Source organism: Rutidosis leptorrhynchoides, chromosome 6 (genome assembly GCF_046630445.1).
Source record: "Rutidosis leptorrhynchoides isolate AG116_Rl617_1_P2 chromosome 6, CSIRO_AGI_Rlap_v1, whole genome shotgun sequence".
NCBI lineage: Eukaryota > Viridiplantae > Streptophyta > Magnoliopsida > Asterales > Asteraceae > Rutidosis > Rutidosis leptorrhynchoides.
Window position 1 is genome coordinate 46,190,123 of NC_092338.1, and position 14,760 is coordinate 46,204,882.

The following is a 14,760-nucleotide window of genomic DNA, read 5'->3' on the forward strand; positions in this document are numbered from 1 at the left end:
ATAAGTTGTTGAGCGCTTCGGTAACCATACTTAACAATTAATGTGGCATATTCCCTTTATTATGAAATCTCCCTACACTATACCAAGTGTAGTAAAAACGAAGTACTATGCAACCGTTTACGATACTAGAGCGACTAGCCCGGTTGGGGTTGTCAAACCTGATAGATCTATCAATAGGACTCGCGCTTACGTGCTCTTACAACATGTAAATATTAGTTACCAAGCTATTAGGGAAAAATATGCAAAGTGGTACAACTCAACGTAGAATATGTTTTTAGTACTTGTGTCCATTTTGTAAAACAGTTGTAAAACAGTGCATGTATTCTCAGCCCAAAAATATATATAAAAAGGGAGTAATGAAACTCACAATACTGTATTTCGTAGCAATTATGTATATGACGGCACTGAACAAGTGCAGGGTTTGTCTCGGATTTACGAACCTATATTAAGTATATATATTTATATGTTGGTCAATATCTGTCTAACAATTTAGGTCAAGTCGTAGTGTATCACAATCCTAATGCTCGAGACCGACATGCAAAAGTCAACAAAAGTCAACTTGACCCAAAATGACTTCCAAAATCTATACATGTTTATTATATAACTTATATATAGTAGTTTTATATATTTAAATATATTTATCAGATCTTATTATACTAAATAATACAAGTCATTTATTAATAAATAAAAATTTATATTAAAATTCATATATGATAAAAATATACTTTTATATATCTCAAGTAATAAAATTTATAAAATTCACTTAATATCATAAAAATATAGTGGTATGTATTATTAATGTAATTACATTACGTGTGGTAAAAATATCTTTGTACGCATATTTATTTGATAAAATAATATTGATAATAATAATAATGATAAAAATAATAAAATGATAGTTTCAATAAAAATATTAATTTTTAGTAATAAAGATAATTTTAGTAATAACATCAACTGATAACAGTTATAATAATCGTTTTAATAATAATATTAAAATTAATGATAATTCAGTTGACCATATCTTTTAATCCGTTCATCGAAACCACACGATTTCTAAATGAAAAGTTATTAATTTTTCTTCAGCTTTTCAATGACATGCATATCATATAACTTATCTCTGTAGCATATGTATCAAATTCGTGATTAATCATAAACTATTTAACGATGAAACTAAGCATACAAACATGCATAATCATATATACTCGAGCACTAGTCAGGGATACACTATTAATATATAAAATATAAGATATCAATGCTCACGTATTAATATTATGATTTAATATTGCAGGAAAGTACGTAAACGCAACGAAAATGATAAACGTTAGGTTGACCTCATGAGCAATACCCTCGATCAATACCCATAACCTTCATAGCTATAACCCATAATTTCCTTAACTCTATTCCGTTTGAAAACTTATTTTGAAATCGTCTGAATATAACTCCGTCGTAGTATTTTATGTATACTAATAATATCTTGAAATAATACTAAGTAAATATATATGTAATTCGATTGAGAGAATTTAGAGAAATATATTTTCAAGTTTCTATGAAATAATGAAACCTATTGAATTCTATTTATAATAGATTTTTGAATTATTAAAGTGAATTATTAAAGTATGAATTATTAAAGTGAGTTATTAAAGTATGAATTATTAAAGTATGAATTATTAAAGTATGAATTATTAAAGTGAATTATTAAAGTATGAATTATTAAAGTGAATTATTAAAGTATGAATTATTAAAGTTAAAGTAAAGTAAAAGTAAAATAAAGGTAAAGTTAAAGTATAGTAAAAGTATAAAACTATGTACGTATAATATGTGTATAAATATATATTTAATACTAATTTAAATCGTTATATATATTTAATAAAATAAAATATAAATATCGTTATCTTTATCATACTGGTTAAGTAATGAGTTGTCAAAAGTGGTTCTAGATATTTATAAAAGATATATACGTTTTAATAATAAAGTTCTTTTTAAACTGAAAACATTTTTTGTACTTTTGAAACTAAATCAAATAAATATGATAATTTTGTTTCCCAAAACTAAATATATTTAAGAATCATTTTATTAAAAGGTTAAAATAATGGAAATCGTTATATGATAAAACATTTTAGAAAAGTAGAATTATATAAATTCATAATAGGTTTCAAGTTTTTAAATTACAGTCTGTTAGTGAAGCATGGGATAAAGTCCAAAGGTTAAATAAACGTATGAAATCATCTTAATGAAAAATGTCGAGTTACTTAACTTGTCGATATCCAACATCTAAGTTATTTACACTCCACGTTCTTATTTTCATATTAAATAAAATGAAAGTTAACATAGTTATCTTATCAAGGTCACGAGGAAAATATTATAAAACATGCCTTGGAAATTAAACAAGAATTTCCACTAACCCTTGTCTAGTTCCCGTTAATTGACACAGTTGTTCTTACTTATAAATCACTTTACCATTTTCCGAATGTTGTCAAAAAGAATAGATTTCTTAAATCACAGTGGACCTCATAACATAGGCCCGTAATCATATCATAATGTATCTGATAATTCAGTCATTTGATATTATCTCTTAATTCTATCGATAAATATATCGAAACAAATACGTTCATGTAAAGTATCATATATCTAATACTTTGTTAATGTTTTCAGTTAATATTATATATTATATATATATATATATATCTATATACTCATAATTGTTCGTGAATCGTCGAACACGGTCAAAGGGTAATTGATTACATGAATGTAGTTCCAAACTTTTTGAGATTCAACATTACAAATTCTGCTTATCGTGTCGAAAACATATAAAGGTTAAGTTTAAATTTGGTCGGAAATTTCCGGGTCGTCACACATTGTCTTTGTAATTACTTTATCTACAATTTCAACCGAAAAAGAAACTATTTTGCCAACAAAGCTTTAAACTTTATGCTTTTGGGATTCAATATCGGGGGTAAAAATATGACTTTTTAGCTGATATCAGATATTAAAAATATGATCATTTTAAGATGATGTAAATAATTAGACGATTTTAATAAAGATATAGTATTATAAGATGCTTATGATTATTAAAAGATAAATATAAGAGTATTATGGTTATATATCATGAAGATTATTATGATAAAAAGTTAATATAACAATTATGATCATAAACTTAACGATAAGATAAGGTACAAGTTATTTTAATATAAATAATTATGGTTAATATTATGAACTAGAATTTGGAAAAGACTATACGTTATTGATAATGAGAGGAATGACTAAAAGATAAACGAACATTAAGGAATAGCTATGATTAAAATTATATTGTAATGAAAAATAATGTAAAAATGATATTATAAGTATTACTATTAATTTTATGAATATTGTAATTATCTTCATTATTATCATTAATAGAGTTATTATTAACATTATTACCTTTATTAGTAATATTAAGTATTATAAATATTAACATTTTTACATGGCAAATATTATTTAAGTATTATTATAATTACTAGTTTCAACAAACAAATGTTATATATACAAAATTACATTTAATATACATAACCTAACTATATTAAATTTTTTTATACAAAATGAATAGATAATGAAATATATATAAGTTATTAATATAAGAAATTATATCACTAATAATAAAATAAAAACTTATTCGATTTCGATTATGTGTATTAATACATATATGAATGATATAAGTTCGTGAATCCGAGGCCAATCCTGCATTGTTCAATGTCGTCATATGTATTTTTACTACAAAATATAGTATTGTGAGTTTCATTTGCTCCCTTTTTAAATGCTTTTGCAATATATATTTTTGGGACTGAGAATACATGCGCTGCTTTTATAATGTTTTACGAAATTGACACAAGTAATCGAAAACTACATTATATGGTTAGATTATTAAATCGAATATCGTCCATTCAAGTCTGGTAACCTAAGAATTAGGAAAATGGCCCCTAATTGACGCGAATCCTAAAGATAGATCTATCGGGCCCAACGAGCCCCATCCAGGGTATGGATGCTTTAGTACTTCGAGGTATTATTTAGTATATTAGCTGCGCACTGTATACTAGGGGATATTTTATATGCATCTTGTTAAGGTCGGTTACCAGGTGTTCAATCTATATGAATGATTTTTATCTCTATGCAGTTTGCGAAATGCCTGATACGAGATGTGTATTTATGAGAAATGAAAATCTTGTGCTCTATTAAAATGTGGAAATGAATGTTTATGATAAACTAATAAACTCACCAATCTTTTGGTTGACACTTGAAAGCATGTTTATTCTCAGGTATGAAAGAAATCTTCCGCTGTGCATTTGCTCGATTTAGAGATATTACTTGAAGTCATTCATGACATATTTCAAAAGACGTTGCATTCGAGTCGTTGAGTTCATCAAGATTATTACTAAGTCAATTATAGTTGGATATATTATGAAATGGTATGCATGCCGTCAACTGTCGATGAAATGAAAGTTTGTCTTTTAAAAACAAATGAAATGTTTGTAAAATGTATCATATAGAGGTCAAGTACCTCGCGATGTAACCAAATGTAATGTATTCGTCCTGATGGATTAGGACGGGTCATGAAAGTTGGTATCAGAGCGGTGGTCTTAGCGAACCAGGTCTGCATTAGTGTGTCTAACTGATAAGTCGTTAGGATACATTAGTGAGTCTGGACTTCGACCGTGTCTGTATGTCAAAAGTTTTGCTTATCATTTCGTGTCGAAAATTACATGCTTATCATTCTTAGGGAATCACTTGCTTATCATTCTTAGTCTATACACATCTTACTGCATTGATTGCATGAATAGTGTATAGACAAAATTCATATCTTAGCGTATCTGCTAATTCATATCTTAACGTATCTGTTACTGTAAACTTTGCCTGACATATTCCGCAAATTCCTCCGTAATATACGAAATCTTTTATTCTATATATATAGATATTCTATGTAATTAGAATACCATCCGATAGCCAGAAATCATTTTATATCGAAAAATCCTTTATTCAATCGTACGAAATGGAACTCGTCACTAGTTCAAGTTCTTTGGAACCCGACAGCTATTCCGACATGGATGTTCACCTAAACTCCAGAAGCAGCATCACCAGAATGAATTCGACCAATCAGCCATCCCCAATTCATTTGATGGGTTCGTAGCCTCCTCAATCATTGGAGACAAGAAGAAGGTGATCCCTTCTATCCACCACATTGCCCTCTTGGCGAAGAACCGGAAGCCCTTACCGGTGAACCTATTCGAAACACCATTTTCACATTCATTTCCAGAGTATCTCGCCACAATTATATTCTATCTAAAATTCTAAATCTTATTCATTCGCTCGTTCCTACCGATAATCATCCCTGAGTAATAGCAAAAGTCAACGAGCTTCGCGCCTAAGCTGTAGTCTTGGAAAATATGGTGCAAAACGTACCAACTTCAGCAACATCACCGGCACCAACAGTACCACCAACAACCCAAGTTTCAACATCACATGCCTCAACATCGCAATCTATACCTCGAGCATAATCTTCTTTCTACATCTTGTTCTACATTGGTTATCTTCGTTCTTCATGATGATTATGTAATCTCTAATGTTTTAGAGATTATATATTCTTGTTCTAACGGTAAATCAAATGAGTTTAATATCATATTGACTCATTAAATCCATGATTACATCTGAAGAAAATATATATGTATATATGTTTTCATAAAGATTGTAATTAAAAATTCTTTTGTACAAACTGTTAATGGTGAAAATATTTTAACGGGTAGGTAATACCCGAGGAATATTTAGATTTTACATTAATAAGTTACATTGTACCTTCTTCGAATCTGATTCAATAGTCATTTACTATCCTACTTACATCCACAGATATACGAATCCGTTCATCACAGAATAACCATTTTCATTCAATTTCATATTTGGATTTTGACTTATCAGAATCCAACAAGTGGCATAATGAAGAAAACATTGGACAAAATAAAATTTGTTAGAAACAAACAAATTAACTATGAGAAATTTTGTTAAGAATCCACGTTAACAAAATCCTAGCTAACTGTTCCTAGCTAACTGGTTACATTTTATTTATCGCAATTTATTTATCGCCATTTATATTCTCGCAATTTTATTTATCATCATTTAATTTCTGTTATTTATTTTACGCACTTTAAATATCAGGACACGTATACAAGGTTTTGACATATCATATCGATGCATCTATATATATTATTTGGAATAACCATAGACACTCTATATGCAGTAATGACCGAGTTAGCTATACAGGGTTGAGTTTGATTCTACAATAATATATATACTTTGAGTTGTGATCGAGTCTGAGACATGTACAGGGGTCACGATACGTATTAATTAATTCAAATATTATATATTAAACTATATATGAATTATTGGACTGTTAACTGTGGACTATCGACTGTGGACTAATAACATTGGACAATTAAAATAAATTAAAATATTGATTATAACATATGAAACTAAACATTTCTTCAAGTTTGCCACTTGATTTCATCTTAAACCTCATTTGTATCTTGACGATTACAAACTGCGTTCAAACCTTTCATGATTCTTGAAAACATCTCAATCAAGAGGATGAACCAACCGAACTTCATCTACGGAAGAAAAGATTGATGCATATAGTTATGGACCTAGAAACTCTTGCAAACTGAGTAAACGTTTAACACGTGGCTGTGCTAATTCCTTAGTGTTATTATTACCCAAAATAACTTGGTAATCCCTTTCAAATTAGCCAATTTTGTCACAGCTCCAACAGAACAACTTCAACTTTTCATTCGAATAAGTCTTATTATAACTTTGATATATATGATTGCCCTTTCATCATCGTTACCGGAGAACCTTTTATATTCCACCATATTACTATCAGCGTTTAATCATCTAAAAACACAATTCTCTTGAAACCACCTCGGATTGATAACCGATGATTCAGATATGGTAGCATTAAATGCAGAGGAAATAGAAAAATTGTAGATGGTCTAAACGGCTAAAAGTTTGATAATAAAGAATGGAATGTTGGGAACGCTCGATAGAAAATTTGGTACTGAAAAAGAGATTGAGCTAATCATGAAGGAGACCAAGGACAAATACAAGGACCAAACCCTATATTCAAAGAATCCAGGTAATTCTGAATCCGATAAAATCTTTAGAGAATATCCTGCTCCGAAGTCATGTTAAAATCTTGCGGAAAATTTTTCCTTATCAACTTTCGAACTTAGAAATTCCAAAATATCATCATAAATATCTTCGATACTTCTGAAGATATTTTCATAAATATTCTCACCCGAAATTATATACCTCTTCGTGCTATCTGTAATACATTATATTGGAAATTTTTGTAAAATCTAAGCATAAATTATGAATGAATTCTGAAGTAGTGTTGGGAACTGAAGCATGAGTTAGTATAATATAATGACACTTGATCAACGTGATTATATTACAGTAAGTCATGCTGAGTTTCTAATGGGATGTGATGATTCACAGATTATAACGTCATCATGTGCCATGTTACATAACTCTTTCATTCTGCTTAACTTCTGAACATATCAAGAAAGTGTATTCTTGATAGTTCTATTCTCAGTGATTCTGGTAATTTGACAAATCAAATCGTGCTATTACGTTCTTTCGTGTTTAGAACATTAAGTTCATTCAAAACTCCATACTTATGAATTCTGGACCATTACTCACTTTTCTAGTGGTCGATAAGAGAATAAAAAGGCAAAGAACTCCAAAATATAAGAGAAAATATAAAGCTCAATAACAAACACGAAGGTTACCAATCGTGGATATTAATACAAATAGTAATATAAAGACATATATATATATATAATAATTAAGAATAGTATCACCCCAAGGTAATAGTAAAAGTAAACAGATTTTTCTGGTGGAAGATTGAAAAGAAGGATGACAGAAATGATAATTAGGAAAATATCAAGGATTAGAACTGGATTAGGCATTTTCACAACCTTTTGGATGTATGAACTAAGAAAGAAAGTATAGGAATGGTGAGAATAATGGAACGAAAGAGTTTAATTTATAATGGGAACATCAGACAGAGTAATCGAGGCAGATCACCGTATTTAATTATAGAGATCTTAATTTCTTTACTCGCCGAAGAATCAAATCTTATAGATTTCGAAGATTTTCTTTAAATCCCTTGAATTCCGAAATTCAACCGAAACAACATTAAAAGCTAAGACGCACCTTATTTTCTAAATTCAAACGTGACTACGTCAAAAGTTAAGATGAAACTTTATTTCTTCAATTCACTCTTTTGTGATAGCTTCATTCGTACTATTCGAATAATCGAATTGTTTTATCCATATTACTCAATGATGATAAAACTCTATTTATCAACTCATATTCGTCATGAAAACATTTTTATTGTTAGCCATGACCACCTCACTCAAATTTCGTTAACGGGTAGGTACTGTGACGACCCGGAAATTTCCGACCAAATTTAAACTTAATCTCAATATGAAATCGACATGATAAGCAAAGTCTGTAATGTTGAAGTCTTAAAAACTTTGAACTGTGTTCATATATATACATTTGACCTTTGACCATTCCCGACGATTCACGAACAATTGTTTGAAAATAAATATATACCCATAAATATAAATATAAGAGTATATATAATATTTGAGTAATAAAATTCACATTAATCAATTGAAATTAAAAAGTAAAATAATAAACAAAATAGGTAAGTTAACAATAAAATAAATATATATATATATAATTTATATTAATAATTATTTGTATATGTATAAAATATATAAATATTAAATAAATGTTATCACATAATGCAATATTACATAATTATTAAACTGTAATATTAATATGTTACAAATTGAATTATAGTTGTCATATTATTATTAATATTAGTATTAGTAGCATTAAGAATTATAATATGAAATTTGTTATATGTAATTGTTATATTATTATTACTCTTAGTATTAATATTAATAGGAATATTAATATCATTATATTTTTATACAAAATATATATAATTGATATATATATATTTAATTTGTTATATCATTATTATTATAAATGATAGAAAAATTATGATAATCATTATTCTTAATATTGTTACAAAAATTATTATTACCAATTTCAGTAAAATCTTTATTTTTGTGACTTATTATTGTTACTCTAAATATTATTATTATTATTATTATCATTATTATTAATATTATAGAAATAACATAATTTATTAAGATTATCATTAATAATATTATTAATATCATTTTATAAGTAATATTATTATTCTTATTATCTATTATTATAATTATTAATATATGATTACTAGGATTATTATTAATATTTATATATATTTAGTATTAATATTTACTTATTATATATAAACTAAAACACAAATAAAATACAAAATCTGTTTAACATCACTATCTATTATACTTGAATTATCTGCCTAATTGAAATCATCGATCAAATTAAGTCACATTACTAGACAAAATCAGTTAGGAATCCACATCCAACTTTATATATTTTTATTTATTTATTTATTTTTTATCTGTTCTTGTTGGAATTTTCTGAATATGTTTGACGTCTATATCATTAACAAATTGGAATCACTTTAACTGTTAAATCACGTACATAATCATACTATATAAATTCCTTAACTGCAGTTCGTAGAATTAAAACAGAAAAATATACAAAAAATAAAAACGTTACCTCTGTTCGTGCTCATTATATGCTATCCTTCTATATTTTAACAATTTTTAAAAATCTTTAAATGCAGTAATGTCATAAATCCATCGTTCAAACTATCTGAAAAGTTTCACTTTCCAATTTCTAAAAACGAACGCGAATTTTTGAGCCAAAGGTTTAGTTTCACAAAGTCAACCATAGTGTTCATAGTAAAATTCGAATATGTTTTGATGTTTCAAGTTCAATTAATGATTCCAATAGTTTCTAAGAGCGGATTACAATCTTTTTCGTGTTAAAATTTTGGTCTAATACGTTCTTAAAATCACAATCATAATTTTTTTTTCTTTTAAAACAGCGACTGCAGGCTGTGTTTTTTTTATTATTATTTTCTTTAATTTTGCTATTAAATTGGAGGTTACAGTTGGTTATATTGTTTCAAATTCGTTTACAAATCCAAAATTTAATACGATGTCTTGTTATCCAAATTTCTGGTCGACTAAGTTTTGAGGAGAAGAAGAAATAGAGGAAACAGTTAATATACAGTTTATATGTATTTAAGTGAGTATTAAATCAGAGAAATGGAATTGGAGGAATGGTTATGGGGTGTTGTGTGTAAGCAGGAGGTCTCGGGTTGGAGCCCGAACTTGGGCAAATCTTTTTAGAACGATTTCTTTTAAAGGGTATACATTCTTTTTCTTTCTAATTATTATTATTATTATTTTTTGTTAATATTAATTATTATTATTATGCTGATTATTAATAACATGATTTTCATCCTTAATTTAGTTTATAATATTATCATTATTATTATTATTAGTAACTTATGAATATAAATATGATTACACTATAATTATAATAATCACATTATTATACGAACCCGAATAAGATATTAACAATATGATCATTTTAAAATGATGTAAATAATTAGACGATTTTAATAAAGATATAGTATTATAAGATGCTTATGATTATTAAAAGATAAATATAAGAGTATTATGGTTATATATCATGAATATTATTATGATAAAAAGTTAATATAACAATTATGATCATAAACTTAACTATAAGATAAGGTACAAGTGATTTTAATATAAATAATTATGGTCAACATTATGAACTAGAATTTGGAAAAGACTATACATTATTGATAACGAGAGGAACGAGTAAAAGATAAACGAACATTAAGGCATAGCTATGATTAAAATTATATTGTAATGAAAAATAATGTAAAAATGATATTATAAGTATTACTACTAATTTTATGAATATTGTAATTATCATCATTATTATCATTAATAGAGTTATTATTAACATTATTACCTTTACTAGTAATATTAAGTATTATCAATATTAACATTTTTACATGATAAATATTATTTAAGTATTATTATAATTACTAGTTTCAACAAACAAATGTTATATATACAAAATTACATTTAATATACGTAACCTAACTATATTAAAATTTTTTTATACAAAATGAATAGATAATGAAATATATATAAGTTATTAATATAAGAAATTACATCACTAATAATAAAATAAAAACTTATTCGATTTCGATTATGTGTATTAATACATATATGAATGATATAGGTTCGTGAATCCGAGGCCAACCCTGCATTGTTCAATGTCGTCATATGTATTTTTACTACAAAATACAGTATTGTGAGTTTCATTTGCTCACTTTTTAAATACTTTTGCAATATATATTTTTGGGACTGAGAATACATGCGCTGCTTTTATAATGTTTTATGAAATAGACACAAGTAATCGAAAACTACATTATATGGTTGAATTATTAAACCGAATATCGCCCCTTCAAGTCTGGTAACCTAAGAATTAGGGAAATGGCCCCTAATTGACGTGAATACTAAAGATAGATCTATCGGGCCCAACGAGCCCCATCCAGGGTATGGATGCTTTAGTACTTCGAGGTATTATTTAGTATATTAGCTGCGCACTGTATACTGGGGGATATTCTATATGCATCTTGTTAAGGTCGGTTACCATGTGTTCAATCCATATGAATAATTTTTATCTCTGTGCAGTTTGCGAAATGCCTGATACGAGATGTGTATTTATGAGAAATGAAAATCTTGTGGTCTATTAAAATGATGGAAATGAATGTTTATGATAAACTAATGAACTCACCAACCTTTTGGTTGACACTTGAAAGCATGTTTATTCTCAGGTATGAAAGAAATCTTCCGCTGTGCATTTGCTCGATTTAGAGATATTACTTGAAGTCATTCATGACATATTTCAAAAGACATTGCATTCGAGTCGTTGAGTTTATCAAGATTATTACTAAGTCAATTATAGTTGGATATATTATGAAATGGAATGCATTCCGTCAACTGTCGATGAAATGAATGTTTGTCTTTTAAAAATGAATGCAATGTTTGTAAAATGTATCATATAGAGGTCAAGTACCTCGCGATGTAAGAAAATGTAATGTATTCATCCTGATGGATTACGACAGGTCATGAAAATGTTAACATGAGAACATGGTGTATGAATATATCTTAACATCATATATATATATATATGTTAAAATACTATTACAACGATAATCGTTACATCTATATATTGTTTCAGAATCCTTAAGTTAGTAGTCTCATCTTACTTGTATAGTTCATTGTTAATACACTCAATGATATACTTAATTATCATTTTATCATGTTAAATATAGTATATCAATATCTTAATACAATACATATGTATTTAGTAAGACGTTGTTATAACAATAATCGTTATGTATATTGTTTCGAGCTTCATAATTCAATATTCTCATTTTTTATGTATATCACACATTGTTAATATACTTAGTGAGATACTTACTTATCATAATCTCATGTTAACCATATATATATATATATATATATATATATATATATATATATATATATATATATATATATATATATATATAATGTCGTTTTTACAAGTTTTAACGTTCGTGAATCGCCGGTCAACTTGAGTGGTCAATTGTCTACATTAAACTCATTTCAAATAATCAAGTCTTAACAAGTTTGATTGATTAACATGTTGGAAACATTTAATCGTGCAAATATAGTTTTCATTTAATATATAATCATGGAATATTCATGGAAAAGTTCGGGTCACTACAGTACCTACCCGTTAAATAAATTTCGTCCCGAAATTTCAAGCTGTTGGAAGTGTTGACGCATCTTCTGGAAATAGGTGCGATTATTTCTTCTTCATCTGATCTTCACGTCCCCAGGTGAACTCGGGTCCTCTACGAGCATTCCATCGAACCTTAACAATTGGTATTTTATTTTGCTCAAGTCTTTTAACCTCACGATCCATTATTTCGACGGGTTCTTCGATGAATTGAAGTTTCTCATTGATTTGGATTTTGTCTAATGGAATAGTGAGATCTTCTTTAGCAAAACATTTCTTCAGATTCGAGACATGAAAGGTATTATGTACCCCGGCGAGTTGTGGTGGTAAGTCAAGTCGGTAAGCTATTGGTCCAACACGATCTATAATCTTGAATGGCCCAATGTACCTTGGATTTAGTTTCCCCCGTTTACCAAATCGAACAACGCCTTTCCAAGGTGAAACCTTAAGCATGACCATCTCCCCAATTTCAAATTCTATATCCTTTCTTTTAATGTCCGCGTAACTCTTTTGTCGACTTTGGGCGATTTTCAACCGTTGCTGAATCTGGATGATCTTCTCGGTAGTTTCTTGAATTATCTCCGGACCCGTAATTTGTCTATCCCTAACTTCACTCCAACAAATCGGAGACCTGAACTTTCTACCATAAAGTGCCTCAAACGGTGCCATCTCAATACTCGAGTGGTAACTGTTGTTGTAGGAAAATTCTGCTAACGGTAGGTATCGATCCCAGCTATTTTCAAAGTCAATAACACATGCTCGTAGCATGTCTTCAAGAGTTTGCATAGTCCTCTCACTTTACCCATCGGTTTGTGGATGATAGGCAGTACTCATGTCTAGACAAGTTCCCAATGCTTGTTGCAACGTCTGCCAGAATCTTGAAACAAATCTGCCATCCCTATCAGAGATAATAGAGATTAGTATTCCATGTCTGGAGACAACTTATTTCAAGTATAATCGCGCCAACTTCTCCATTTTTTCATCTTCTCTCATTGGCAGAAAATGTGCTGATTTGGTGAGATGATCGACTATTACCCAAATAGTATCATAACCACTTGCAGTCCTTGGCAATTTAGTTATAAAATCCATGGTAATGTTTTCCCATTTCCATTCCGGGATTTCAGGTTGTTGAAGTAGACCTAATGGTTTCTGATGTTCAGCTTTGACCTTAGAACACGTCAAATATCCTCCTACATATCTCGTAATATCGGCTTTCATACCCGGCCACCAAAAATGTTTCTTGGGGTCCTTGTAAATCTTTCCCGCTCCGGGATGTATTGATTATCTGGTTTTATGTGCTTCCCCAAGTACCATTTCTCTCACATCTCCAAACTTTGGTACCCAAATTCTTTCGAATCTATACCGGGTTTCGTCTTCTCGAATATTAAGGTGTTTCTCCGATCCTTTGGGTATTTCATTCTTCAAATTCCCTTCTTTTACAACACCCTGTTGCGCCTCCTTTATTTGAGTAGTAAGGTTAGTGCGAATAATTATATTCATAGCTTTTACCCGTATAGGTTCTCTGCCCTTTCTACTCAAAGCGTCGGCTACCACATTCGCCTTCCCCGGATGGTAACGAATCTCGAAATTGTAATCATTCAATAACTCAATTCACCTACGCTGCCTCATGTTCAGTTGTTTCTGATTAAATATGTGTTGGAGACTTTTGTGATCAGTATATATAATACTTTTGACCCCATATAAGTAGTGCCTCTAAGTCTTTAATGCAAAAACAACCGCGCCTAATTCTAAATCATGCGTCGTATAATTCTGCTCGTGAATCTTCAATTGTCTAGACGCATAAGCAATTACCTTCGTTCGTTGCATTAATACACTACCGAGACCTTTCTTTGAGGCGTCACAATATATCACAAAATAATCATTCCCTTCAGGCAATGACAATATAGGTGCCGT